At 44.3% G+C, this 25,217-nt stretch overlaps 1 long non-coding RNA gene across 2 annotated transcripts in view; it reads right to left on the reverse strand.

The window, feature by feature from the left end:
- LOC110125782 (uncharacterized) overlaps nt 1-25,217 on the reverse strand; it is a 227,480-nt gene that overhangs the window by 66,092 nt on the left and 136,171 nt on the right. The window lies entirely within an intron of this gene.

The following is a 25,217-nucleotide window of genomic DNA, read 5'->3' on the forward strand; positions in this document are numbered from 1 at the left end:
AGATAAGCGGCAAGGAATTACTGTATAGCACACTTAGGTAAACTCCCGGAGACAGTGAAGGACAGGGAGGCCTGACATGCTGCGGTCAGTGAGGTCGCAAAGAGTCGGACACGACTGACCGAACAGCAACAACAGGGAATGATCCTTGGAATCACCTGTAATGCTAATTAATCAGTATATATATATATTCTGAAGTTACTTTGAAGTCCACCTGAAACTAACACAATATTGCAAATCAACTCCAGTTCAACATTAAGAACAAATAGTCAAGACAGGTCACAGCCCAAGAACCTCATCCGGGTTTTCCCCCCGCGGTAATGTCATTCAAACTACAGGATGAAACCTGCCATCGACATCACCCAGAGAACTCAGTCAGATGATTCAGATGTCCCTGGATTTACATGCACGTATGTGTGTCTGTATTTAGTTCTTTGTGATTTTACTATGTGTATATACATGCCATTGTTTGGGTTTTTTTTTTTTTTTTTGCCTTTTCATACTGTGCATGGGGTTGCTCCTTGGAGGAAAAACTATGACCGACCTAGACAGCGTCATTAAAAAACAGAGATATCACTTTGCCAACAAAGGTCTGTATAGTCAAAACTATGGTTTTTTTCCGGTAGCCGGGTACGGGTGTGAGAGTTGGACCACAAAGAAAGCTGAGCGCTGAAGAATTGATGCTTTTGAACTGTGGTGTTGGAGAAGACTCTTGAGAGTCCCTTGGACTGCAAGGAGATCCAACCAGTCCATCCTCGAGGAAATCAGTCCTGAATATTCACTGGAAGGACTGATGCTGAGGCTGAAGCTTTGATACTCTGGCCACCTGATGCGAAGGACTGAGTCACTGTAAAAGACCCTGATGCTGGGAAAGACTGAAGGCAGGAGGAGAAGGGGTCGACAGAGGATGAGATGGTTGGATGGCATCACCGACTCGATGGACATGGGTTTAAGCAAGCTCTGGGAGATGGTGATGGACAGGGAGGCCTGGCGTCCTGTACGTCACGGGGTCTTAAAAGAGTTGGACATGTTGGACAAGCAAAAGAACATCTAAACCACAATCAGTTAAACTCACTTTAAGGAAGTGTTGTGTATTTTTGCAATTTCCCTCAAGCTGGATGCCATTTGTCTCAGGGTGATGTTAACTTCAGTGCTATCGAAACAATCAGTCCATTATGCATTTGATAGTGTCTTGAATTTCAGGCTATGACTTGTTTTCCTAAAGCTGCATGCCCACCACCAGTTCTGCCTATAAAGCTCTGTCTTGTCCAATGAAACTAAACCTATGTGTCAATAAAATCCACAGATCTGAAAACTCATTTCATGGATTGAGAGGAATGTAGGTGCATATTTATGGTCGAGATGTGGGTTTTAGGGAGGGTTTTTTTTTTAAAAAAAGGAAAACAGTGAGATTCGTTCCTGTTTAGAAAGTCAGACCGTGCCCAAAGTAGTAAACACACTGTTGTTTCCAGTTAACATAACGCTGAGAGATGAGTTTTGAACAACTGCCTCCACTTGATATCAACCTCAGTTCAGCCCAGATGCTTTCAAAACTCACTGCCGGTTAGATCCTGGGGGAGACCTCGCTAGGGTCCTATGACACCTTCAGGTCTAGAGTGAAGCGTGGACATCAGAGCCATGTTCAAGGGTCCCCGGGGGTCTTGCCTGGGGGTTCAGTGGTTAAGACTCCAGGCTTCCACTGCAGGGTGCACGGGTTTGATCCCTGGTCAGGGAGTAAGATCCCCAAGTTCCACAGAGCAAGGCCAAATGTAAATAAATGAATAAGTAAATTAAGGGTCCCTGGATAATTCCAAGATGAACCCACGGTGAGAACCAGTCCTGCAGACGTTGTTACCTGTTAACAAATATCCTGCTCGTGGAGCTGAAGAAGTTAAAAGGCTCAGGAAAAGACACCACACTAGGACTGCACCAGAGCTGCTTTCTTGCCCCGCTCTTATGCCGGAGTAAATTATGCACAAAGACAGAGGTGCCCACCTCAGGGTGGGCGCAGCGGTATTGCTGCCTAGATGGATGTGGGCATTGGTACACGTAGATGTCTCCTGTTCTGTGTTTGGGGCATCATTGCGAATTTACTGTGGGAAACAGTGATAAAACACAGGGAAGTCAGATACAGTTTGGGATGTTCTAGGGGGTCCTGGGCTTCCCAAGCGGCTCAGTGGTAAAGAACCCACCTGCAATGAGACCTGGGTTCCATCCCCGGGTTAGGCAGATTCCCTGGAGGAGGGCATGGCAACCCACTCCAGTATTCTGGCCTGGAGAATCCCCATGAGGCCTGGCGGGCTACGAACAGCTCACGGGGTCGCAAGAGTCCGACACAACAGCTAGACAGCAACAGGGTGTGAGTGAGTAGAAACTGCGTCTTTTCCCTAGCTGCTGTGGAAAGAGCTTTCAGACCGGCAGCTTGGAGTGATTTAAACGCAATCTCAGGAGTCAATTAGGATGGAGCAGGGGGCCTGCCTACAGCATCAGCTCGTGTGCCACCCTGAGTCGATGCTGACTGACCTTTTCAACCCCGGTATCGGCCTCCCCATCTCAAACAACATCCCATCACAGGCAATTAGGTTCATTACGAATAATGGAAACCATGCTTCATTCCTGTGTTGATTCAACCCGCCTGGAATTGCCCTGGCGTGATCCAAAGATCCCCCCCGCCCCCCCCTCCCACCCCCCGCTTTGTATTTTAGCTTGCGTGCTAAGTCACTTCAGTCGTGTCTGACTCTTTTGGGACCCCAGGGACTGCAGCCTGCCAGGCTCCTCTTGTCCATGGGGATTGTCCAGGCAAGAATACTGGAGTGGGTTACCACGCCCTCCTCTGGGAGATCGTCCCGACCCCAGGGATCGAACCCACGTCTCATTAAGTCTCCTGCATTGGCGTATAGGTTCTTGACCACTAGCGCCACCTGGGAAGCCCTTGCATTTTAGAGACTCAACTCATGGAATCAGTCCCAGAGCTAAGACGGCACTAACGGTACTGTGTTTGGCTAAAGGTGCTGTTTGCATTAACTCATTTCTTCCACCATCCCTGGGGGCAGTGGGGGAGGCCAGGGAAGCAAGGAGCATCTTACAGCTCAGAAGTACAAGTGAGAAAGCAAGTCAGTGGCTCAGATCAGGTAGCAGGGGAATGAGGGAGTCTGAAAATGAAGCCACGCCTCCAACATCAAGGCAGCCTCCTCCCCGCCGGGAGGCACAGATGCTCAGAGTTAGCCGCTGCTAGATGCCCCAGGACCCACCGACCAGTGACACGAACCATACCTGAGTCAGGAGGTGATCACACACGGTCCCCCCAAGCCTGCCACAGCCCCCATCTACCAGCCGGTACCTCAGCCTCTCCCAGGGATTCCCAGAACTGTTCCAGACCCAAGCCCTGGCCCGGTTCTGTCCCCACAGCAGGAAAGGCACAGGCTGGCCCCCCGCAGAGACACCTGGGACCTTCGTCCTTGTTCGTGCACGAGTGCTGGACTGTTCTCTGGAGCAAAACATGGGTGTTCACCCAGTTGCTGACAAGCCAGCACCTGTAAAAAGCAAAAGAAAACCCTATGGGCTGGGGTGGGGAGGGGGTGGAGTGGGAGTCACACATAGTGCAGGGTTTCCGTCCTGCCCACAGACTATGCAGCGTGAGCTGGGCAACCGCAGCTCCTCTGTGACGTGAGGTCAGCTGAACTCTGCACAGACTTCACAGTGGCTGGCACAGAGTCCCAACTAGCCCTCAGGACATCTTGCTCTCCTGGGACGGGACACATCCCATCTGCCTGGCACTAAGTGAGGAATCACTATAAGGCTGACTGTTATGTATCAATACACCTTTTATTTGTGTGTGTGCATACAATACTGCATTAGTCTCTGGTGTAGAGTTAGCAGTTGTCTTTATGTTCTTTTTCAGATACTTTTCCCTTACAGGTTGTTAAAAATTACTGAGCATAGTTGCATGTGCTATGTGGTAGGTCCTTGTTGTTTATTTTGCATAAATGGCAACCCACTGCAGTATTCTTGCCTGGAGAATACCCGTGGAGAGAGGGAGCCTGGTGGGCTACAGACCACTCAGTTGTGTCTGATTCTCTGCGACCCCATGGACTGTAGCCCACCAGGCTCCTCTGTCCATGGGATTCTCCAGGTGAGAATGTTAGAGTGGGTTGCCATGCCCTCCTCCAGGGGATCTTCCCAGCCCAGGGATCAAACCCAGGTCTCCTGCATGGGCAGGCAGACTCTGTACGGCCTGAGCCTCCAGGGAACCGTGTATATGTCAGTCCCCACCTCCTATTTAATCCGTCTCCCCACCCCCAACCTTTTCCCTCTGGTGACCACAAGTTTGTTTCCTATGTCTGTGTGAGCCTCACTCTATTCTGTTAATAAGCTCATTTGTATCTTGATTCTGCAATTCCACTCCTGGGCGTGTGTCTGTAGAAAACCGTAACTTTAAAAGTGTCCCCACAGGACGCTGCAGCAGCATTTACAATAGTCAGAACATGGAAGAAACCTTTGTCCGTTGACAGATGAGTGGATAAACAAGATGTCTCACACACACACACACACACACACACACACAGCGGAATTCTACTCAGCCCTCAAAAAGAATGACGTAATGCCATTCACAGCAACGTGGATGGACTCAGAGACTATGATACTAAATGAAGTACATCAAAGAACAAATATCACACGATGGTGCTTACACCTGGAATCCAAAGAAAGAAAAACAATCAGTGCATCTCAGTCAACCTCTTAACTATTCAAGTAGAAAGAAATAAACTAATAAAAGGAAGTTCTAGTACTCTCTACATCCAAGTTAATGATCTTGTGAACTTCGCCCTACGTTAGACAACACCCCTGGAACTCAGCCAGACAGGGACTGCTGGTGGAATTACCCCAGGGAGAGCTTTTCAAAAAGCTCTCTAGCATTTTTCAGTTCATTTCATACATCAGTTCTGGCCTTAAGGGGGGGAAGGGCACTTCTTGGAGTACGGAGAAAGGAAATGCCCGAGGGTGGCATCACCCTTTCCACAGACTACACCAACTCTGGTCTGAGGACACGAACGCTGTCCAGGTTCTGCTGACCCAATCCTCTAGCCCTTCCTCCAAGGAAATTTAGCAGTTTAAGAAATACTTGTGGGCAGTTCCCTGGTGGGTCCAGTGGTCAAGAATCTTCCTGCCAAAGCCGGGGACATGGATCTGACCCCTGGTCCAGGGAGACCCCACATGCTGCAGAAAAACTAAGCCATCATGTCACAACTACAGAGCTCACGAGCTGCAAGTACTGAACTGCATGCCTCTAGGGCCCGTGCTCTGCAATAAGAGAACCCACCGCAATGAGAAGCCCATGCGCTGCAGCCCAGAGGAGACCATCACCCGCCCACTGCAACTGGAGAAAGCCCACACATAGCAACCAAGACTCAGCACAGCCCTTAATTAAAAAAGAAAGCTAGATACGTCTGCGTGATGAATGGCTGAATGAAATGAATGGACAAATGACTCCCAAACAGATCAAAAAGTGTCACCTGAATTCTTCCAGAATCTGAACAGGAGGCGTTCCAGCTTTCAAGATGGTGGCCACCCACATTTGCCCTCGTCTGGTGCTCATGGGCAAATTTATGTGTCTTCCTGATCATCCTAAGGGAGATCAGTCCTGGGTGTTCATTGCAAGGACTGATGGTGAAGCTGAAACTCCAATCCTTTGGAAACCTGATGTGAAGAGCTGACTCATTGGAAAAGACCCTGATGCTGGGAAAGATTGAAGGTGGGAGGAGAAGGGGACGACAGAGGACGAGATGGTTGGATGGCATCACCGACTCGATGGACATGGGTTTGAGTAAACTCCGGGAGTTGGTGATGGACAGGGAGGCCTGGGGTGCTGCGGTCCATGGGGTCGCAAAGAGTTGGACACAACTGAGCGACTGAACTGAACTGAACTGATATGACAGTCATACATACCTGATGGTACCGAAAAGCACTGTTATGTTCAGAAAGCTTTGCTTTCTCCTTCATCTTTATCTTTTTTTTCTTTTTTTTTAAAAAAAGTATATATCAAACTACTATGGAGTCCTTGTTAAAGATAAATACTTCTTAGTGGCAATTTAAGGAGACCAAATAGACAATGGCTTTAAAAGCTGGCTTAAAACTCAACGTTCCAAAAACTAAGATCGTGGCATCCAGTCCCATCACTTCATGGCAGATAGATGGAGAAAAAATGGAAATGGTGACAAACCTTATTTTGTTGGGCTCCAAAATCACTGCAGATGGTGACTGCAGCCATGAAATTAAAAGATGCTTGCTCCTTGGAAGAAAAGCTGTGACAAACCTAGGCAACATATTGTAAAGCAGAGACATTACTTTGTCCACAAAGGCCCATCTAGTCAAAGCTATGGTTTTTCCAGTGGTCATGTATGGATGTAACAGTTGGAATAATCACGTATGGATGTAACAGTTGGAATATAAAGAAAACTGAGTGCCGAAGAACTAATTCTTTTGAACTGTGGCATTGGAGGAGACTCTTGAGAGTCACTTGGACTGCAAGGAAATCAAATCAATTAATACTATAGAAAATCAGCCCTGAATATTCACTGGAAGGACTGATGCTGAAGCTAAAGCTCCAATACTTTGGCCACCTGATGCAACGAGCCAACTCATTAGGAAAGACCCTGCTATGGGGAAAGATTGGAGGCGGGAGGAGAAGGGGACGACAGAAGATGAGATGGTTGGATGACGTCACCGACTCGATGGACGGGAGTTTGAGCAAGCTCCGGGAGTTGGTGATGGACAGGGAGGCCTGGCGTGCTGCAGTCCCTGGGGTTGCAAACAGACAGGATTGAGTGACTGAAGAACAAGAAACAGAGAATGAAGAATTAGAGGGGGACTTCCCTGGCAGTCCAGTGGTTGAGACTTGGCCTTCTAATGCAGGGGGCACGGCTTTGATCCCTGGTTGGGGGACTACGATCCCATATTCTGTGGAGTGCAGCCAAAACGTAAAAAGTACATTAAGAAAAAAAAAAATAGAAGGAAGGATGGGAACCATCACTGACCTGGCCAGTATGGAACTGGTACCAAGTGTACTAAGCAACAGCTGAAGGATCCCAGTTCTCACCGGAACTCCGGAACGCCGCAGGAAACCCTGAACAAAAGTCACGCCACCTTGGAGGGGTGTGAATCGTGTTTGTGAGGTCCAACCAAAGATCAAGAGAGACACACCACGGGGAAACCTAAAGGGACCTGACTCTGAAACACAGAGGCTGACTTCCTTCTCCCCATTGTTCATAAAGAAGCAGAGAAAGACTGCATTTAAAAAAAAAAACAAAACACACAATGAAATTTGGCAGAGGAAGGTTTTGACCAATGCCAGATAAAAACGGAGGGAGGGAAAATGTTGGTTCTTGGGGAAAATGTGCCCTTCTCCATCAGGGGCATGTTTATTCTAGTGTTATCTGTTTATCCCAGTAAGTTTTTGCACCCACTGTTGAGCAAAAAAAAAAAAAAAAATGTCAATACCTGTTTTGAATGAAGGACTCCATGTTTTCCATTTAGCACTGGAAACCCAAGGACAGTTTGGAAATGTCTTCAGACATGGTTGTCACTTGTCTTAAGTGGGAATAAATTCTAGCTACTTTTCCCCTGAAAGTGCTTTATGGTCTAACTACAGATATTTTTGAAGCAACGGCAGAGATGGTTGTGAACCATCCAACAAAATGCAAAGCTTGGAATGATGTGCCAAGTCAACTTATAGCCAAAAATAAATCTCCCAAACAACAACACTCTTTCTCCAGCTTTTACGAAAGGAAAACGCTGACGACTGACTCTAGGCGCCTGCAAAGTTCAGTTGGATTTCTCACAGCATCATCCCTGCCAAAACCCACACCCATCTCACCTCTCAGCTCCTAACTTCTGCACGGGGACAACATCTATAGCGCTTTGCAGGGAGTTGGCGGCGTCAGACGAGACAGTGGCTGCCGGGGCATGGAAACATCCCAGCCTGCTGGGAGATGAACCCACGAGGCTGCTGTCCGAAGTGCACTGGAAGGCCTTGCGTTGGAAAGAAGCCAGCTCTCACAGTGCTTCTTCTGTTTTAAGCAATGCTCCTCGATTCGACTGTAACTAGAAGTCCTTCCAGCAGTCACTAGAAGTCCTGATGACCACCCCAGGGCTTTGTGGATACATCATCCTCCGGTGATGAGGATGCTACCTTTCATCTTGCTGCAAAATCTTCGGGGGACCGGTAATTCACAACCATCAGGTCAACGCAACGGGAACAATCAAAGGGACGTCCCTGGTGCTCCGGCGATTCTTGCCTTGCGACGCAGGGGACATGGGTTTGATTCCAGTGTGCCTTGGAGCAACTTAAGCCTGCCTGCCACAACTAGAGAAGTCGTGATCTGTAACTCCGGAGCCGCAACTTCTGAGCCTGAGGACCCAAACGACTGAAACCCACATGCCCTTAGGGTGACAAGCCCATATCACCCCAACAAAGAGTAGCCCCCCATCTTGGCGACTAGAGAAATCCCACCAGCAGCAACAAAGACCCAGTGCAGCTGTTAAAAAAATTGATTAATTAATGATCAAAGGAAAACTCTGGCCACAAGTGGCAGAATGAGATGTCTTCTCTGGTGGGGAGGAGGGGGGGGGTGGTCTTTCACATCCTAATTTTGGCAGGCGTTTTAACTATCCCCTCTGCCAGGTCGTAAACACATTTCTTTTTCCTACTTAGAACATAAGACTAGTCAGCCCTCATGAGCTCTGAGGCAACACAGCCTCATAGAGTATCCTGATGCTGTTTAGACAGTTGACGTAGACCCATGCTAGATGTCAGCCAAAACTGTCCGCTATGCCCCCAGCATTCTTAAGACCCTAAGAACATGTCTGTTACACAGATTGTGTGGTTTTGATCCCAGAGAGCAACATGGAACCGTCATCTAGCAAATGAAGGTCTGCTACATGTCTGTGTTGAGTTTAACTGTATATTGCAGTGGTGGTCATTTGTAACTTTTATTTTTTTTAAGAAACAGAATTATAAATGTCATTCTATGTGGGAAAAATACAGATATCAGAAATCATTTGCACATCTTGGTTTTCATACAGAACAAAGCCACTTTTAACACTGTGCATTACTGAGGAGTCAGAATTTACATTGGTATTCCATTTCTTTTGAAGCTATGCTGATTATTTACTTCTTTAAAGCATAATGATGAAAACCACAACATGCCTATGGAATCTTTGAGGTATGTTTCAGAGGAAACAAATATACCGAGTTACCAAATAAAATTCCTACCAGATTTCAGTGAGCTGTTTGAGAAACAGTGATGGGAAGGCTGAAGATAGCATCGGTCAGCTCTCTCACTCGGCAACAATCTGTTACTAAGATAGCTGAACGTACACGGAGCTTTGATTCATATTTCAGTAGGTGTCACTTGAAATCTGTCAGAGACCTGGTATTCTCTCTCAAGTCTTTCTGTCGTTTCTGCAGTCTTCAGGGCTTCATCGATGCACCTTTAAAACACTGCATTAAAGAATCAATTTTCAGCAAGCGCTGCATGTGGCAGTTAAGTGTCTGCCATAGAACCATGACAATTTTCATCATTACCAATCTAGTCTTCTTCACGTAAAGCCACTGAGTCCTGGGATGTTCTCTGCTGCCTCAGAAATGACAGTGGACCCAACCGGACTTTTCAGAGTGACATCACGTCCAGGGGATACCTCTGGCAGAAGGAAGGACTGCTTGGTTATTTTTAAACATAGTGGTTTAAAAACATTTTTTAAAATCTATTCCTTTCAAATTAGTTCAAGCTAAAGTTATTAAAATACCCAATCGGAACTTCAAATAGTCAAACAGTCTTTTTTTTTAAAGATTCTTTTTTTGAGGCGGGACATTTTCTAAAAGTCTTCATTGAATCTGTTACAATATTGCTTCTCTTTTTTCATGTTTTGGCCGCAAAGCCCGTGAGACCTTAGTCCCCTGATTAAGGCTTCCCTGTCCATCACCAGATCCCGGAGTTTGCTCAAACTCATGTCTATCCCATCAGTGATGCCATCCAACCATCTCATTCTCTGTTGCCCCCTTCTCCTCCCACCTTCAATCTTTCATAGCATCGGGGGCTTTTCCAAGGACTCAGTTCTTCGCATCAGCTGGCCAAAGGATTGGAGTCTCAGCTTCAGCATCAGTCCTTCCAATGAATATTCAGGACTGATTTCCTTTGATCACATATCCCTGGATGGCACATATCCCTGTTTTTGTTTTCCTATTTTTAATAGAACTAGTTTATTCCTTCTTTCTTATGATACGTGGTGATAAGTAGTCTTCTTTGTGATTAGGCTGTTTTCGTCTAGTCCTATCTCAGACTTTACTTAGGATCAGCTACTGAATATATCAAAACGCCTCGGGTCATGAGCTACCACGGATATGAACGCATGGTTTCTCTTTTCATTTGTTAGAAAGGAAGATCCTCAATCATCGTGGTATCCTGGACTAGAAATATCAGGCATCTTCTTAAATATCTTAGACTCTACTGACTAATAATCCATAAGTTTAGCATCAAATCATACACAATAATCGTATATATTCTAGAATTTGTTCAAATGATTTTGTACTTTAGCAAGTTTCAGCATTAAAATTACACCCATACCATGAAACTGGACTGCTTCCCAGATTTTTTCTACAGCCTAGAGAAGTTTTCATTACATAGAAATGATTTGTACCTTAAAGCTCAAATAGACTCCGGCTGTAATACCATCTGGGTCTGATGAATATTATTTTTTTAAACCTGCGTCTCTTTTAAGTTGCTATTTCAACACCTCCCTTGATTACCTATGGATTCAGTTTTCTGCCTCTTTGGGATATTTTTTCCAGAAATGAACCATTCTCTTCAGAATTCTCAAGTGGATTGCAATAGCAGTGTACAAAATATGTTCCTATAACTCTTTCCATCTCTTTACTCTGAGATTACATTGCTATTTTCATTTATAATCTCATTCATTTTTGCTTCATCTAATTTTCCAGTCTAACTTTCTGGAAAAAAAAATTTAATCTCAAAGGAATAGCAACTGGATACATTTATGACATTTATTATTGCTATTATTTACACTATTTTAGCAATTTTCTTTAATCATTTATTTTGCTTTATTATGAATATTTTTTATCAAGTTGAGGAAGTTCCTCTCTACTGCTAGTTTACTGAGAGCTTTTATCAAGAATATGTGTTGGATTTTGTTAAATGTTTTCTGTGCATCCACTGATAAAACCATGCGTTTTGGTTTTTTTTTCCCCCAGACTGTTGATGTCATAGACTACGTTAATTTTTGAATACTGAACCAGCATTGGATTCACTGCAGGAAAATTCCCACTTGGTCGTGGAGTATAATTCTTCTTATACTTTTTAATATTTGGCTTGCTAACATTGTCTTAACAATTTTGCATCTATGTTCATGGGAGAGAGATTTATCTCTGGTTTTCTTCTGATGTCTCTGGTCCTCACAGAATGAGTAAGCAAGTATTCCTTCCGCTTCTATCCTCTGACAGAACCAGTATAATTCCTTCCTTACATGTTTGGTAAAGTTCACCAGTGAACCCACTTGGGCCTGGTGCCTTCTGCTCTGGAAGGTTATTATTATAAATTATTGATTCTGTTTAGGAGAGCTAGGCCTATTCCCGCCATCTCTTTCTTCTTATGTGAATTTTGGAAGACTGTATCTTTCAAGGAAATGGTTCATTTCATCTAGGTCATCACACGCGTGGACGTAGAATCATTCACAGAATTCCCTTATCATCCTTTTAATTTTAATAACTGCTCTCTTATTTTCGGTTTCATTGATTTCTGCTGATTCTTACTATTTCTTTGCTTCAGCTAAAAAGTCGGATTACTGAGTTTAGATCTTTCCTCCTTCCTAATGTATACATTCAGTGCTCTAATTTCTCCTTTAAGCACTGCCTGCATTCATCTGACAAATTTTGATAAGGAGTGTTTTCACTTTCAGTCAGTTCAAAATACTTTAAACTTTCTCTTGAGATTTCTTTTACCTCTGTGTGATTTAGCGGTGTGGACTTTTCCATGCATTTGGGGTTTTCCAGCTATCTTTCTGTTGCTGATGTCTCGTTTAATTCTGCTGTGTCCTGAGAGCAGATATTGTACGATTTCCATCCCTGTAAGTTTGTACTTATGGCTCAGAATAGGGTCTGTCCTGGGGAGCGAGTGCACGTGAACCTGAGAAGCACGTGTCCTCTGCTGCTGGACGAAGCAGCCAACAGATGTGACCTACACACTACTGATTCCTGCCATCTGAGTTCCCCTTCCTCATGCTGGAATTGTGAGGGCATCCTTCTCCAGTATTTACCATAAAAACCTAATTCAGTACCTTGCAGTAAGTGCACAGAAAATTGCACCCCCCACCCCCCACCCCCGTGGAATTTTCAACTCTCAGACTTGTCCACGTGAGCCTCTGGCAATTCATCAATGCTGGGGACAGTGGTGTCTTCCTCTCTGTCATGGATTTGAGAAGAGCTGTTGATTTTTCTCCTTTCTTGTGGAACCAGAAACCAGATGTCTTCCTAGGCTTTTCCGATTATGTTTTCTAGTTTCGTATACTTAAGATGTAGTTCATTTACATTCTGTCTTTTCCATGGTAATAAGGAAAGCTTAGGTGGCTATAAATAGGTCTGTCACAGGCTTTGCCATATGGAATTCACCTTTTCATTACGTGGTAGACAAGTGACAGTTAGTTCTGTGACAATTTTCCTTTTGATCTGGGTCTCACTGTACACAATCCTCTTTTTTTCATCAATGTACACATGAGTCAACTTATAAATGATTGGGGGGGTCAATCTGTACTGCTGTTATGCAGTTTGTGTATGAAAGTGTTTTGTAAAACACGGACATTTTCTGTTTTCTTAGGATTTTTTTTAAACCAAGTCATATCGGTATATGGATTCATATATGCAGACATATCTGTGTTTAAATATAAAAATGTACAGATATACTTACAGATACAGATATAGATATAGTTACAGATATATATATATATATATATACACACACATATATATAGACTTTGATATAGAGACAGTGACAGATGCTGATATAGATAACAATTACACAAATAGACATAGGTACAGTTACAGACATAGATAGTTATATACTTAGATATAATTACAGATGCAGATATAGATATATTACAAATATAGATATAGTTATTGATATAGTTATAGACTTAGATATAGATACAATTACAGACAAAGATGTAAATATAATTACAGATGTAGGTACAGTTACAGAGATCAAATTGCCAACATCCACTGGATCATTGAAAAAGCAAGAGAATTCCAGAAAAACATCTATTTCTGCTTTATTGACTATGCCAAAGCCTTTCACTGTGTGGATCACAATTAACTGTGGGAAATTCTGAAACAGGTAGGAATACCAGACCATCTGACCTGCCTCTTTAGAAATCTGTATGCAGGTCAGGAAGCAACAGTTAGAACTGGATATGGAACAGCAGACTGGTTCCAAATAGGAAAAAGAGTATGTCAAGGCTGTATATTGTCACCCTGCTTATTTAACTTATATGCAGAGTACATCATGAGAAACTCTGGGCTGGAGGAAGCACAAACTGGAATCAAGATTGCCGGGAGAAATATCAATAACCTCAGATATGCAGATGACACCATCTTTATGGCAGAAAGTGAAGAAGAACTAAAGAGTCTCTTGATGAAACTGAAAGAGGAGAGTGAAAAAGTTGGCTTAAAGCTCAACATTCAGAAAACGAAGATCATGGCATCCGGTCCCATCACTTCATGGCAAATAGATGGGGAAACAGTGGAAATAGTGGCTGACTTTACTTTTCTGGGCTTCAACATCACTGCAGATCATGACAGCAGACATGAAATTAAAAGACGCTTACTCCTTGGAAGGAAAGTTATTACCAACCTAGATAGCATATTAAAAAGCAGAGACATTACTTTGCCAACAAAGGTCCATCTAGTCAAAGCTACGATTTTTCCAGCAGTCATGTATAGATGTGAGAGTTGGATCAAAAAGAAGGTTGAACGACAAAGAATTGCTGTTTTTGAACTGTGGTGTTGGAGAAGACTCTTGAGAGTCCCTTGGACTGCAAGGAGATCCAACCAGTCCATCCTAAAGGAGAATATTCGTTGGAAGGAATTATGCTGATGCTTCAATCCTTTGGCCACCCGATGAAAAGACCCTGATGCTGGGAAAGACTGAAGGCAGGAAGAGAAGGGTGTGACAGAGGATGAGATGGTTGGATGGCATCACCGACTCAATGGACATGAGTTTGAACAAACTCCAGGAGATGGTGAAGGACAGGGAACCCCGGCATGTTGCAGTCCATGGGGTTGCTAAGAGTCGGACACGACTGAGCAACTGAACAATACTAATAAGGACATGTCTTTCCAGACTTAATTTGACCAGAATAGAAAGACATGGAATGATCTGGAAACAGTTTTTGGTGAGTAATACGTATACTACAGAAGTTAAAAATCTCCATTCTCATTCAGATCACAACGTGTTATCTTGAATGAAGTCACATGACATCACAGTGGGCATACTATGAGCAGAAAGACTTTCCCCAGAATGTTAGGTCAGTATCTGAATAGGGGGCCACTCTCCCTCTGATAAGGCTTCTCAAAGCAACAGATGACAGGGTCAGTTAACCCCAGCTTCCAGTGGGGGATTATGTCAACCACTGAGCCAGCCAAGTGCTCCTTCACCATCCCCAGGAGTTTGTTCAAACTCATGTCCATTGAGCCGGTGATGCCAGCCAACCATCTCATCCTCTGTCACCCCCTTCTCCTCCTGCCTTCAGTCTTTCCCGGCATCAGGGTCTTTTCATCGGGTGGCCAAAGGATTGAAGCATCAGCATCATTCCTTCCAATGAGCCACCCAATGGGTCAATGGTAAAGAATTTGCCTGCAATGCAAAAATGTAGTACACACAGGTTCGATCCCTGGGTCTTGAAGATCCCCTGGAGGAGGAAACGGCAAGAGACTCCAGTATTCTTGCCTGGAGAATACCATGGACAGAGGAGCCTGGCGGGCTACAGTCAATGGGGTCACAAACAACCGGATACAGCTGAGCAGCTGAACATGCAGACACTGATGTTAACTCATTTCAGTACCTTCTTCTTGAACAACAATAACAGACTTGCAAGCTGGGACAATCCAATACTTGAGACTTTGAGAGGAAAAAAAAAAAAACAGCATTAACATTTTGGCATACTCCATGAAATATGGTACAATAGCCTACATCTATGCATACTAGCCTGATTAAGAAAAAACCCAATTAACTAACCAAAAAAAAACCAAGTAAATATAATACATGTTGCTGAATTACATTTCAGCAATCATGTCAAACTAGATACAGCTGAAGTCAGAAAACGTCCATCAGTGTTTCCTATCTCTACGGCACCCAAACTGGTATAAATTGGATGAGTCCTGGCATGTAACCCCTGTCAAGTTCTTAATTAATGGTTTGGGGCTCACGCGGTAATATGCCAGAGGCAGTTTAATACAGGACAGATAAATTTCCCAGATATCCTCTGCATGATATCTTCACGCAGATCGTACGTCCTGTAATTTCACGAAATGCTACCAGAGATTAAATGCTTAGAGAGGGCGTGGATACAAATTGAGATGAAACCTGCCCTCTGCTATCTGGCCTTTCTCAAGGGGTATTTAAAAGAATAAAAAGAGCCTTTCTATCGTAAATCATCGAAGACTTTTTCAGGCTTCTCCAGCTTTCCAATGTACATAAGGCTTTTCAGAAGTTCTTGGTCACGTAATCGTGGACACCAGGAGTTCATTTGCATGTCAAAGTGTACACTGCACCCAAGTTATTCATCTGATTCACCTCATTCCGTGAAAAACCACTGGAAGTTATTAATCAGCCTTACTCTTTGGGGTCATACAGATATGATGTTTAAATACCGAAACATTTTGCTTATTAAACAGAACAATTCCCTATTCAATGTGTAGTTAGGCAAAGTAAACACTTGTTGTTTAGACAGTCCAGATAATGTTATATTCTATGTCATGCAAAATTTCTCAGCACACACACATCAGGTATACACGGGTATAAGCAATTATTATAGTTACCATTATGTTATTCGTAACAAAATTTCTTTCTCAATAAAGTCAGAGAATGTTTCGATTTTTCTCTAATGTAATCTAGTTTAACTCCAAGCTGTTGTCTGAATTTTTTAAAAAAATATACCTTTCATGGATCACAGCCTTGTCATGGTGAAGGGGCTTGTGTAACTCAGTGAAGCTGGAAACATTCTGAACAGGGCCACCCAAGAGGGATGGGTCATAGTGAAGAGTTCTGACAAAATGTGGTCCCTTGGAGGAGGAAATAGCAATCCATGCCAGGATTCTCACTGTGAAAACCTCGTGTACAGTATGAAACGGCAAAAAGATACTCCCAGATGATGAGCCACCCAGGTTGGAAGCTGTCCAAAGACACAACTGGGGAAGAGCAGACGGCAATTACTAACAACTCCAGAAAGGATGAATTGGCTGGGCCAAAGCAGAAGTGACGCTCAGCTGTGGATGCATCTGGTGGTGAAAGTCAAGTCCGATGCCGTTAAGAACAATATCACACAGGAAGCTGGAATGTTAGGTCCAGGAATCAAGATAAATTGAAAGTTGTCAAGCAGGAGATGGCAAGAGTGCACGTCAACATTTTAGGAATCAGTGAACTAAGATGGACTGGAATGGGTGAATTTAATGCAGATGACCATTATATCTACTACTCTGGGTAAGAATCCCTTACAAGAAATGGAGTGGCCATTATAGTCAACAAAAGGGTCCAAAATGAAGTACTTGCATGCAACTTCAAAAATGATAGATGATCTCTGTTCATTTCCAAGGCAAACCATTTAACATCACAATAGTCCAAGTCTATGCCCCCACCACCTGTGCCGAAAAAGCTAAAACCGGCCGTGGGTATGAAGACGTGCAAGACCTTCTAGAACTAACCCCAAGAAAAGATGTCCTTTTCGTCATAGGGGACTGGAATGCAAAAGTAGGAAGTCAAGAGCTACTGGCAAGTTTGGCCCTGCAGGACAAAATGAAGCAGGGCAAAGGCCAACAGAGATTTGTCAAGAGAATGCACTGTTCACAGCAAACACCCTTTCCCAGTGACCGAGGGACGACCCTACACATGGATATCACCGGATGGTCAATACTGAAATCTGGTTGATTATATTCTTGGAGGTCAACGATGGAGACATTATGCACAGTCAGCAAAAACAAGACCTGGAGCTGTGACTCAGATCATGATCTCCTTATTGCTAAGTTCAGACTTAAATTGAAGAAAGTAGGGAACACCACTAGACCATTTGGCTATGGCATAAATCAAATCCCTTACAATTATACAGGGGTGATGATGAACAGCTTCAAGGGATTAGATCTGGTAGACAGAGTGCCTGATGAACTATGGACAGACCTTTGCAACACTCTACAGGAGGCAGTGATGAAGACCATCCCCAAGAAAAAGAAATGCAAGAAGGCAAAGTGGTTGTCTGAGGAAGCCTTACAACTAGCTGAGGAAAGAAGAGAAGCTAAAGGCAAAGGAGGAAAGGAAAGATATACCCATTTGAATGCTGAGTTCCAAAGAATAGCAAGGAGAGATAAGAAAGCCTTCCTCAGTGATCAGTGCAAAGAAATAGAGGACAACAACAGAATGGGAAAGACTGGAGAGCTTTTCAGGAAAATTAGAAATACCAAGGGAAGATTTCATGCAAAGATGGCTCAATCAATAAAGGACAGAAATGGTATGGACATAACGGAAGCAGAAGATATTAAGAAGAGCTGGCAGAATACCCAGAACTATACAAAAAACGTTTTAATGACTGGATAATCATGATAGATGATCACTCACCTAGAGCCAGACATCCTGGAATGTGATGTCAAGTGGGCCTTAGGAAGCATCACTATGAACAAAACTAGTGGAGGTGATGGAATTCCAGCTGAGCTGTTTTAAATCCTAAAAGATGATGCTGTGAAAGTGCTGCACCCAATCAGCCAGCAAGTTTGCAAAATTCAGCAGTGGCCACAGGTCTGGAAAAGGTCAGTTTTCATTCCAATCCCAAAGAAGGGCAATGAAAAAGAATGTACCTTACCTTACAAGTCGCTCAATTGTGTCCAACTATTTGTAACCCCATGGACTATACCATCCGTGGAATTCTCCAGGCCAGAATACTAGAGTGGGTAACAATTCCCTTCTCCAGGGGATCTTCCCAACCTAGGGATCAAACCCACGTCTCCCATATTGCAGGTGGATTCTTTACCAGCCACCAGGGAAGCCCAAATTTCCGTACAATTGTGCTCATTTCACACACTAACAAGGTAATACTCAAAATCCTTCAGGTTAGGCTTCAGCAGAATGTGAACTGAGAAATTTCAAATATATAAGCTGGGTTTTAAGAGGCAGAGGAACCAGAGATCAAATTGCCAACATTCACTGGATCATGGAAAAAGCAAGAGAATTCCAGAAAAACATCTACTTCTGCTTCATTGACTATGCTAGAGCCTTTGATTGTGTGGATCACAACAAACTGTGGAAAATTTGTAAAGAGATGGGAATACCAGACCACCTGGCCTATCTCCAGAGAAAGCTACATGTGGGTCAGGAAGCAACAGTTAGAACTGGTCATGGAACAACAGACTGCTTCAAAATCGGGAAAGGAGTACGTTAAGGCTATATATTGTCACCCCACTTGGTTAACTTATATGCAGAATACATTGTGAGAAATGCTGGACTGGATGGATCACAATCTGGAATCAAGACAGCTGGGAGAAATATCAGTACCCTCAGATATGCAGATGACACCACCCTTATGGCAGAAAGCAAAGAACTAAAGAGCTTCTTGAAGGTGAAAGAAGTGAGTGAAAAAGCTGGCTTAAAACTCAACATTCAAAACACTAAGATCATGGCATCTGGTCCCATCACTTCATGGCAAACAGATGGGGAAAAAATGGAAACAGTGACAGAGTTTATTTTGGGGGGCTTCAAAATCACTGCAGATGGTGACAGCAGCCATGAAATTGAAAGATGCTTACTCCTTGGAAGAAAAGCTATGACCAACCTAGACAGCATATTAAAAAGCAGAGACATCATTTTGCTAACAAAGGTGCTTATACTAAAAGCTATGGTTTTTCCAGTGGTCATGTACAGATGTGACTTGGGCCATAAAGAAGGCTGAGCGCCAAAGAAATGATGCTTTTGAACTGTGGTGTTGGAGAAGACTCTTGAGAGTCCTTGGACCGTAAGATCAAGCCGGTCAATCCTAAAAGAAATCAATACTGAATATTCATCGGAAGGATTGTTGCTGAGGTTCAAGTTCCAATACTTTGGCCACCTGATGGGAACAGCCGACTCATTAGAAAAGACCCTGATGCTGGGAAAGATTGAGAGCGGGAGGAGAAGGGGACGACAGAGGATGAGATGGTGGGATGGCATCACTGACTCAATGAACATGAGTTTGAGTAAGCTCTGGGAGTTGGTGATGGACAGGGAAGCCTGGGGTGCTGCAGTCCACAGGGTCGCAAAGAGTCGGACACGACTAAGCGGCTGAACAAGAGCGGAAACAGCAAGAACAGCATAATACGCTCTCACTAAAGCTGGGGAAGGTAAAGCAATGGGTAAACACATCCCAGGACTTCTGGAGACTTATGGAGAACAGTGCTAAAGAATCAGATTGCTGTTGTTGAGTTGAGTCGCTCAGTCATGTCTGACTCTTTGCAACCCCGTGGACCGCAGCACGCCAGGTTCCCCTGTCCTTCAGTATCTTCCTGAGTTTGCTCAAACTTGAGAGGGAAGACTGAGTCGCTGCTTTCCATTGTTCTGGCTCTCCTGGTCCTAGAGTTACACCCCTGACCCACAGAGTGGGAGCTCCAGGGTCCGCCCTCTTGGTTCTGGGCTTGGAGAGGAGACCTGGTCAGGCCTGCGGGAAGCAGATGACACTGACGTGCTCCAGCTTGCAGCTGACGCCTGAAGAGGCACAGTTTGTTGACTGCACTCCCTTTGGGAGACTGTGTCCCAAGCAGTCACTGATAAAAAGGAATGGGATGCCGATGCAAACAAATCCCAAAATGCATTCAAGTTTCACATACATTGGTTTTTCATTATCTTAGCTCTAGGAAAATCCACTCTGCTAGAGGACTCTTTTCCAACACTGCAGAAATAAAAGTTAAGAAGATTCCAACTGAATTTGAAAAGCTCTCCCTTAGAAAGACAACACTAGTATTAATAGCATTTAACCTACTGAGTTAAAATATGAACATTTCCCACTTAAAGTGAAATTTAATCATGTATAGCAAGGTCATGCATACATTAGTGGTTTACAAGTATACATGATAAAAGAGAACGAGGCTCCTATCTTGTCGCATGACTGAAAAAAAATCAGAATCTTCTAAATGGATTTTACAAGCCTCAACTCTGCCATCATTACTGTGCAGCTTCTAGGCTGACTTTCTGAGAACCTCAGGGGAACATAATTCAAAGCTTTCTAGTCTAATACGCTCTGTCATTCATAAAAAGTGACTTCTTCATAGATACGTGGTTACCGAGGGGGTGGGGAAAGGATGGACTGACCGTTTGAGGTTGGCAAATAATTATACACAGGACGGATAAACAATAAAGACCTACTGTAGATTACAGGGAACTCCATTCAATATCCTGTGATACATCATGATGGAAGAGAATCTGGAAAAGAGTGTATGTGTGTGCATGCTTATGTGTACAGTCAAGCCCTTGGTTTTCCCAGCAGTCATTCACAGATGTAAGAAAAGTGAAGTGTTAGTCGCTCAGTGGTGTCCGACTCTTTGCAACCTCGTGGAGCCTGCCAGGCTCCTCTGTCCGTGGAATTCTCCAGGTAAGAATACTAGAGTCGGTAGCCTTTCCCTTCCCCAGGAGATCTTCCCAATCCAGGGATCAAACCAAGGTCTCCCACATTGCAGATGAATTCTTTACCACTGAGCTAGCAGGGAAGCCCCATTGAGATATGAATACAACAGAAATGCTCTCAGTCACCAAAGAGCTCTTAATACAATCAGGAAGGCAGAAATGGTTAGGGGAAACTATGTGTTTTAATAGAGGCAGATTCACTGTGCAGTGGAAAAACAGGCTCAGAAACTATCATCCCTCCCTCTAAATACTGACAACACCTTTAGATGGCTGACTCTGAAGAGAGGAAATGGGGAAATGTATAGGGCTGGGACGTCTCCCACTTACCAAGGCTTCATTAGCTAGCTCCAAAGGGGAGACCAGACTTCACAACGACTTACGAGCTTTCCAAAGCCAAGCTAGAAGGATGAGAATGTGCAGGTTTGATCGGTAATTCAAAATACAAGCGATGCCAAGCATTTATTTCAAATACACAGACACAGACACACACACGTTACCAATGAAAGGCTGCCCTTAACTCACTGTCCAGGAAAGATTCCTGTATGATGCAATGAAGCCACATAGACGCTATAATAAAACTTAAGATCCTACAGAGACAGAGACATTTAAAAAACCATTTTTAAAAATTGAGTAGCATAAAGGAGAAACAGGGATGAAAACTGAGATAAATGAAACGTAAACGGAGGGTTTCCCAGGTGTTCCAGTGGTAAAGAATCTGCCCACCAGGGCAGGGAAACGTGGGCTGGTTCCATCCCTGGTCTTGGAAGATCCCATGTGCCTCGGAGCAACTAAGCCTGCCCTCCACAAGCACCGAGTCTGTGCTCTGGAGCCTGACAGCCATGACTACTGAACCCACGTGGCCTACATCCTGTGCTCCCCAACAGGAGAGGCCACTGCAATGAGAAGCCTGCGGACTGCAACTGGGGAGCAGCCCCCGCTTGCTGCAACTAGAGAAAAGCCTGCCCACAGCAACCAAGATCCCCTGCAGCAAAGAAAAAAAAAAATAAAATAAATAGCAAAGTATATTTTTTTTAAGAAAAGAAAATGACCTGTAGGAAAGTCCTATCAAAAATAAAAGTGATCCTGCTCGTTCTGTGAACGTCTGATGTCAAATCTGGGACAGCCAGAGACAGCAGCATACAGCAGGTGACATGAGAGCCCACCATACATCAATAAGCACCTTCTAGGATGTGCGTCATTGAAAAACCGAATGTAGACGAAGGTGACGGCTTCCAGCTCTCACATTTGGAGCTGGCCTTGCACAAGTTCTGCCGTTTCTGCTGAGCAGCTCAGGCATTCCAGACACTTACGCAGACACCGTGGCACAGCCTGGAAACCTAAATAGTCATCAGGCGTGTTGCTGGCGAGGGGAAGATCCACCGCGCTTCACGGCACGAGGTGTCCCGCTGTATCCCACTTCAACGTTGACCGTCCGCCCTGGGGCTCCCTCTCTGCCTCCCCAGGACCTGGCTTTTGTATATCAGAAAGGCTAACACCACAGCGCAAATATGCCGGAAAGCCAGCTCTATCGCCGCAGTCCATTCCTCCAAAGAGTCAGTCAGGATGCCTTCAAAACACAACTTCTGGCTTACCCAGAGATGTACAATGATTTATATGTCAGTTCAAGCTTAGCTTGCAGAGGCAGATTCCAAGTTTAATTATATGTATACAGTCTCGCTCATTCCATTCACAGAGCCCAATGTCATCATGGATTTTCAGGAATGCACCCACATGACATGTATTTGAGGAATTCGGGTCAGAAATCTCAGTGCCAATTCTCTTTCTCCATAGTGGGGGGAAAATGCATCTCTTAGTTCCATTGTCTGGGGTGAAGGCTCAGGTAAGGACGGAAGGGTGAGACGCAGAAAGGAGGTCTGAATAAAAAAAATGAGCGTTGACTGTCTTCTTTCCATTCGGAATGGGTTTTAAGAATACCCTAAGCAGGTTTAGTCCACTCCACGAATAGATGAGATGGTGATTAAACAGCCCTGCTTCCTGAGACTCGGTCTGGAATGGCCTCTTCTCCCTCTCTCCTGGAAGGAGTTTACTGTTGTTTCTATGCTGAAGCCTGAGCCTCAGATGGCAGGCAGAGGGTCCAGGGGTTTAAGCTGAGGCCTGACGGCTTCTGAAACCCCAGTACTGCGGAGTCTCCTGGAGAAAACGGCATCTCAGAAGGGCTCACGGCGGCTCCCACAGGTACGGTGACCTGCAGACAGAGCCGGAAGGCGACTGTCCACCAAGCGGTCAAACTCCCTGAGATGCTGAGATGGTTCTTCCTCCGGGTACCAAGGGACTGGCAGAGTCTGGGGCCCAGATGACTTCAGATTGACACTGACGAGCTTGTCCCAAAAAAACGAGATGTATGCCTCGCTGAAGCGGTTGGTGCTCGTGTGAAGATGGCATGAACGGTCGCTCCAATGGGAGGCTCACGCCCATCACCGCCTGCCCCAGATGTATTCTGAGACTGGAGACGGTCCATGCATCAAGCCGACTTTCAGAACAAGTCAGCTCCCCACCAGGCCCTACTCCCCACGCCCCTGGACCAAGCTCTCACTCCTTTCTGTGAACCAGGGCCAAATTCTGCAAAGTGACAGGTATTGGAGTAAATTTTTTTTTTTAAGTTGTGAGCCTGATCTGGGGGATGTCCCTCATTCAGGCAGTGTCCCCTCTGAGTAAATTCGTTATCCCATAGATTGACACCATTTAGATGAGCATCAGAGGAATCTTTCACATAGAGGCCAAGTTCTCACCAGAAATGGATTTAAAACAATGTTTCCCATAAAGTTTCACAGTGACATCACCACTCTGTACTATGTTCACTGGAAAACCTCAGAGGCTATATTCATGGTGCTCCCTGCATCTTGGCTGTTTCCAAACTCCCATGGACTGTCTCATCTCAAAATCAAATAATGCTAAGATGGAGAAGCGGAGAACTGCACATTTAATTCTTCGTTTAATTCTGTGTGTGTTGGGAGAAGAGCTGAGAGTGTTTTATTCTTCAAGATGATGCTCAAGCAACTGACAAAGGATTAATCTGCAAGATAAAAGAGCAGCTCATACAGCTTAATATCAGAAAGACAACACAATCAAAAAATGGGCAGAAGACCTCAGCAGGCATTTCTTCTAAGAAAATACGTACAGATGGCCAAAAAAACATAGGAAAAGAAGCTCAACATCACTCATTATGAGAGACATGCAAATCCAAACTACAATGAGGTATCACCTCACACTGGTCAGAAGGGCCATCATCAAAAAGTCTACAAACAATCTAAGCTGGAGAGGATGTGGAGAAAAGGGAACCCTCTTACCCCGTGGGTGGGAATGTAAACTGATACAGGCTGTTATAGGAAACGGTATAGAGATTCTTTAAAACACTAGGAATAAATCTACCATGTGACCCAGTAATCCCACTGCTAAGCATATAACCCCAGAAAACCACAATTCGAAAAGACATACCAGTGTTCATTCCAGCGCTATTCACGATAGCCAGGACATGGAAGCAACCTAGACGCCCATCAACAGATGAATGGATAAAGAAGATGTGGTACATATATATATACCATGGAATACTACTCAGACATTAAAAAGGAACAAATCTGAGTCAGTTGTAGTGACGCAGGTGAACCTAAAGCCTCTCATACAAAGTAAGTCAGAAACAGACAAACAAGTATCATCTACTAACACATATGTATGGAATCTGGAAAACCAGTATTGATGAACCAAGTGGAGGCTCAAGAAGGCAGCCACACACACATAATTATGCCTGATTTTCTCTGCTGTATGGCAAAATCCAACACAACGTTGTAAAGCAATTTTCCACCAAGTTAAAAAAAAAAAAAGAAAAGGCAATAATCCAGGAGGAGACAGAAACCATTGTATAACCCAGAAATATGAGCCCTCTAGGTGAGAAGTAGACATCCCCTGGTGTATAATGTGCTGGAAAATTCCGAGAGGAAGATACCGTATTCCTGAGCCTGTCCATTTAATTTGTGGTTGCGTTTTCCCCATGATTCTGTGGGAGGCACCTCTAGGAGCCTGTAGAAAATTCAGACTCTTAAGTGATTTTCCATCCTTCTGCCACCGTCCCCCCCAAAATGCAATGGTAAGCAATTTTAAATGCTCGGAGTCCCACCACCCTTTGGTGCCTGCCTGCAATGCAGGGTGTTTGTGATCACTGTATGTAAGTAAGGGGGGTAATGGGATTTGTGTTCCTGTCTTTGGATTCAAGAGTCATAAATCTTGAGCGACTTAACAGTGCTTGAGCGGAGATTTCACGAGAGCCTGGGGTTCCTGCGGTCTGTTTGCTCC

The sequence above is a fragment of the Odocoileus virginianus genome, chromosome Y (genome assembly GCF_023699985.2).
Source record: "Odocoileus virginianus isolate 20LAN1187 ecotype Illinois chromosome Y, Ovbor_1.2, whole genome shotgun sequence".
NCBI classification, from domain to species: Eukaryota; Metazoa; Chordata; class Mammalia; order Artiodactyla; family Cervidae; genus Odocoileus; species Odocoileus virginianus.